Raw genomic sequence first — 5,921 nt, 5'->3', positions numbered from 1 at the left:
CTCTCTATGGGTTTCTACTTGTTTATTTATGATTTCCTGGAATTCTTTCAGGGATTTTTGTGACTCCTCTCTATGGGCTTCTACTTGTTTATTTGTGATTTCCTGGAATTCTTTCAGGGATTTTTGCGATTCCTCTCTGTAGGCTTCTAATTGTTCTCTAAGGGAGTTCTTCACGTCTTTCTTGAAGTCCTCCAGCATCATGATCAAATATGATTTTGAAACTAGATCTTCTTTTCTGGTGTGTTTGGTATTCCATGTTTGTTTTGATAGGAGAATTGGACTCCGATGGTGCCATGTAGTCTTGGTTTCTGTTGCTTAGGTTCCTGCGCTTGCCTCTCGCCATCAGATTATCTCTAGTGTTACTTTGTTCTGCTATTTCTGACAGTGGCTAGACTGTCCTATAAGCCTGTGTGTCAGGAGTGCTGTAGACCTGTTTTCCTGTTTTCTTTCAGCCAGTTATGGGGACAGAGAGTTCTGCTTTCGGGCATGTAGTTTTTCCTCTCTACAGGTCTTCAGCTGTTCCTGTGGGCCTCTGTATTGAGTTCACCAGGCAGGTCACTTGCAGCAGAAAAGTTGGTCTTACCTGTGGTCCCGAGGCTCAAGTTTTTTCTCGGGGTGCTGCCCTCGAGCCCTCTGCGGCGGCAGCAACCAGGAAGATCTGTGCTGCCGTTTCCAGGAGCTTCAGTGCACCAGGGTTCCAGATGGTGTTTGGTGTTTTCCTCTTGGGTCCGAGATGTGTGCAGAGTGCAGTCTCTTCTGGTTTCCCAGGCGTGTTTGCCTCTCTGAAGGTTTAGCTCTCCCTCCCACGGGATTTGGGTGCAGAGAACTGTTTATCCGGTCTGTTTCCTTCAGGTTCTGGTGGTGTCTCAGGCTCAGGGGTCCTGCCGCTCCTGGGCCCTCCCCCACGGGAACCCAGAGGCCTTATACAGTTTCCTCTTGGTCCAGGGATGTGGGCAGGGGTAGGCAGTGTTGGTGGTCTCTTCCGCTCGGCAGCCTCAGGAGTGCCCACCTGACCAGGCGGTGAGGTCTCTCTCCCACGGGGTCTGGGAGCAGAGAGCAAATTTAAGGTTTCTAACAGAGGAGAGGTTACTTAACACTTTTCATAAATTCTTAGTAAAGTGTCGTCACAGAACCATAGTCCTTGGTTCTAGATTTTAGTTTTTTTGATGGATAAAGAGATCTATAATTCCATTTTATGTATATAATTAAATAATTCTCTGGTTAAAGTCAAAGTAACAACATTAATGGAAGCCAATAGTTTATAATTTAGTTCACTAAAAATGGTCACAAAGAAAATATTCTGTGACATGTATTCTTTTTTTTTTTATCTTTATTAACTTGGGTATTTCTTATTTACATTTCGATTGTTATTCCCTTCCCAGGTTTCTGGGCCAACTTCCCCCAGCCCCTCCCCCTCCCCTTCTCTGTGGGTGTTCCGCTCCCAGTCCTCCTCCCATTACTGCCCTCCCCTCAACAATCATGTTCACTGGGGGTTCAGTCTTGGCAGGACCAAGGGCTTCCCCTTCCACTGGTGCTCTTACTAGGCTATCCATTGCTACCTATGAGGTTGGAGCCCAGGGTCAGTCCATGTATAGTCTTTGGGTAGTGGCTTAGTCCCTGGAAGCTCTGGTTGGTTGGCATTGTTGTTCATATGGGTTCTTGAGCCCCTTCAAGCTCTTTCAGTCCTTTCTCTGATTCCTTCAACGGGGGCCCTGTTCTCAGTTCAGTGATTTGCTGCTGGCATTCGCCTATGTATTTGCTGTATTTTGGCTGTGTCTCTCAGGAGAGATCTATATCCGGTTCCTGTCAGCCTGCATTTCTTTGCTTCATCCACCTTGTCTAATTGGGTGGCTGTATATGTATGGGCCACATGTGGGGCAGGCTCTGAATGGGTGTTCCTTCTGTGTCTGTTTTAATCTTTGCCTCTCTATTCCTTGCCAAGGGTATTCTTGTTTCCCTTTTAAAGAAGGAGTGAAGCATTCACATTTTGGTCATCCTTCTTGAGTTTCATCCTGGACAGATGTCATACAGACCCTAAGAGAACACAAATGCCAGCCCAGGTTACTGTATCCAGCAAAACTCTTAATTAACATAGATGGAGAAACCAAAATGTATTCTTAAAGATTTATTTATTTATTTTGTATTTGAGTACACTGTTGCTGTCTTCAGACACACCAGAAGAAGGCATCGGATCCCTTTACAGATGGTTGTGAGCCACCATGTGGTTGCTGGGATTTGAACTCAGGACCTCTGGAAGAGCAGTCAGTGCTCTTAACCACTGAGCCATCTCTCCAGCCCATCCAAAATGTATTCTTGAATATGCATTTTTTCCAATTTTTTTCCATAGTTCCAAAATGCAGTTTTGTGGTATAGAAGGTATCTTCACAAAATAATATCCAGTGATACATCCTGTAGGGAAGCATCTTCATGCAGAGATGGGAACCATTTTCATCCAAGTTTCACTGTCTCTAATTCCTGACCAGTTACATCTTGTTATAAAGAAATGAATTCCAGCACTTTTCTCCAGAGTAACCAGCGAGGAGGTCGGAGTCGCCCAAACAAAGGAGGCCCAAACAGAGAGCTCCACCTAGTTCATAGGATAAAATCCCACAACAGAACTCGGAGTCAGCAATGGCTAAGCCCCAGGTGGTTGTAGCTCCTGTGTTAATGTCTACGCTGTCTGCGAACGCCCCCGAATTTTACCCATCAGGTTATTCTTCTAATTATACAGAATCCTATGAGGAAGGTTGTGAGGATTACTCCACTCTGTCAGAACACGTTCAGAATTTTCTGAATCATCTTGCAAAGCAGCCTGGCAGTTTTGAAACAGAAATTGAAGAGTTTGCAGAAACCCTGAATGGATGGGTCACAACAGACGATGATGTGCAAGAACTTGTGGAGCTTATCTACAAACAGGCCACATCCATCTCAAATTTCTCTTACATGGGAGCTCGCCTGTGTACTTACCTGTCCCATCATCTGACAGTTAGCCCACAGAGTGGCAACTTCCACCAATTGCTACTTCAAAGGTGCCGGACAGAGTATGACGCTAAAAACCAATCTGCCAAAGGGGAAGAAGTGACTCGAAAATGATTTCATGCATTTGTTCTCTTTCTGGGAGAACTATACCTTAACCTGAAGATGAAAGGGACGAATGGACAGGTCACAACAGAAGATATTCTTCAGGTTGGACTTCGGGAACTGCTGAATGCTCTGTTCTCTAATCCTATGGATGACAACTTAATTTGTGCAGTAAAATTGCTGAAGTTGACAGGGTCAGTTTTAGAAGATACTTGGAAGGAAAATGGGAAAACTGATATGGAAGAAATAATTCAGAGAACTGAAAATGTTGTCCTGTTGCAAACTTCAGCAGAGATGTGAAACAGATGCTCTTGAAGCTTGTGGAACTTCGATCAAGTAACTGGGGCAGGGTCCGTGCAACTTCAACATGCAGAGAAGCTACTCCTGAATATGACCCTAACTCCTTCATGAAAGAACCAACATTTTATCCATCTGATGGTGTTCTTCTTACTGCGGCTGACCCAGATTACCAAGAGAAGTATTAAGAGTTACTTGAAAGAGGGGACTTTTTTCCAGATTATGTAGAAAATGGAACAGATTTATCAGGGGCTGATGACCTAATCTTGGATGATATCGATGATGAGATGGACCCAGAGATTGAAGAAGATTATGAAAAGTTTTGTTTGGAATCAGAGCGCAAGCGAAAACAGTAAAGTTAGATTTGAAGATACCAGGTTGTTTTTTTTTTTAATTTAGGTATGGTGATTTAGCAGAACACAGGAAAGCAAGAAACTGTGTCAGACTTATACCAAATTAAGGATGTTGAGTTATGTTACTAATGTATGCAACTTTAATTTTGTTTAACACTACCTGGCAAAATAAACTCTAGTCCCTGTAACTTTATATATAGTTTTATTATGTACAGTTAATTCTACCTTTTTAGCTGCAGTAAAATCGATTTTGAAATAAATGAAATGTTGAAAGAAAATTTTGCTAGCTGATTAGATGCTTATTGTTCAACTTCTTTTTCTTGAGGTCAAAAGTCTTAGCCTGGAAATACATATTACTGCAAAAATGTAGCATTCCTTTTTAGATATGATTACGACAGCTTTTATTTTAGTTTAGCATTTGATGTTCTGTATATTGAGTCCAAGTACTAAATCATAAACACCTTTAGCCCGAAAGTGTTGGAGTCTATAAACAACCTATTTACATATGTAGATGCTATTTGATACCAAGGGCTTTTATATGTCCTTAACGTGGGGTGGGTGGGTCTTAGACACCAGCTAAGGAACCAGTACTCTTCATTGAGGATTTACTCCAATTCAGGAGTGGTTTGCTTTTTGTTTGCTCCACCCTGCTAACTGCATTACTGGCCATCCTACAGTATTATTCTGCTTTCTTCATATGGCTTACTCGTTTTTATTTCATTGCATGGGTGCATTGACTTTTTACTAGAGAATTTTACTAGGTATTTGTCATTCAAGTTTCCATCTGCTTCATATTGGTATACCGTGAGGGTCACTTTTCTAATACTCTTACTATAATGTACCACCTCAGCCCTGTTTAAGTAATGATTTTATCTAATGTCAAATCTTTTTCCAACTAACTAAAAGTAAACCTATATAAAAGGGTTGTTGTAAAAGTGCATGTAAATAGTTGTGTTAATAACTCAGTGTTTTACATTTGGTACATCTGTGTCTGCTTATACACCTAGTTTTCTCACTTCTGCTTATTTGTTTGTTCAGTCTTTATTAAAATTAGAATTGGAAAATAAGACTTAGTTTGTTTCTTCTAAGTTTTTAAAATGGTATCTTAAAGAACTTTCTGTTAAGCTTGCTTACAGGAAATAAAGGTTTAAAAGTTAGAGAAATTACAAAAAAAGAAAGAAAGAAAAAAGAAATGAATTTGTCAGAACCAATAAGATCCATGGTTAAAGATAATGAGCAATTTAAGATGAACAACATTAGAGCAGAAAGATATGGCTCCACAGTGGTAGCAAGATAAAACCCCTCAAAGGCCCAAATGTATATGTGGAACAATAGTCAGGTTGAATCACCAGCTTCTTTAATGAGCCAGCTCATATTATCCCTCTGAGCTTTAAGTCTTCAGTGATTAATGAGAATTCTCCCAGGGCAGGATATGATATGACTATATGTATCTTAATAATCAAGTGATTTAAAATGTTTCTCAACCAAAATTCAACCATGTTTTATACATTACTATAATTCTAATTACTGTAAAACGCAATTCAAAAATAATCTGAAGCCCATAGCAAAGTGGAGAGATTTCTTACAAGCTGACCCTTGCTGCCTCTGTGCTGGCCAAGCTAGGCTTTTTTCAATTCTAAAAAAAAAAAAAAAAATTATCCTTAGGACTTTTGTAATCACTAATGCTTTTTCTCCAACATGGTACTTGAATCATGTCCCAGATTATATCTATCCATGAAGAAATATCTCTTGATCAGACACAATATTAAACATCTCAGTTTCTTAGTTGCTGCACATTTTGTCATAAATCTCAATGAAAATAATGATGTGGTGTGGGGCGGCAGGCAGTGAAAGGTACCCTGATCCCTGGTCAAGATAGGTCGAATACCCAGGAGACCCTAAAAGGGATGGCAGGTGCATTCCTAGGATATCAGGGCCTCATGTAGCTGCACCACCAACCCCCAAAGAGATCCGTATAGAGAGGTTTGAGACATACCAGTCATGTAGGGCAATGCCTCAAGCCACTCCTCCGCAGGTGAGGACACGACCACAGGTTGCATAGGCCCAAGACAGATCAGTCGCAGAAACAGGACCACTCCCTGATTATGTACATGAGGTCTTCCCAAGCTCGTGGGCCAAACCAACAGGAAGAACCTGATGTCAGACACTGACCCATCCAAAAACTGTATT

General features: G+C 41.2%; 1 pseudogene; it reads left to right on the top strand.

The window, feature by feature from the left end:
- Positions 1-2,588: 2,588 nt before the first annotated feature.
- Paip1-ps1 (poly(A) binding protein interacting protein 1, pseudogene 1) lies at positions 2,589-3,740 on the top strand (annotated as a pseudogene).
- Positions 3,741-5,921: the final 2,181 nt, after the last annotated feature.

This window comes from Rattus norvegicus, chromosome 14 (genome assembly GCF_021556685.1).
Source record: "Rattus norvegicus strain SHRSP/BbbUtx chromosome 14, alternate assembly SHRSP_T2T, whole genome shotgun sequence".
Classification (NCBI taxonomy): Eukaryota; Metazoa; Chordata; class Mammalia; order Rodentia; family Muridae; genus Rattus; species Rattus norvegicus.
Note: the sequence above shows the minus strand (reverse complement) of the source record. Positions and strands in the feature narration are given on the sequence as shown.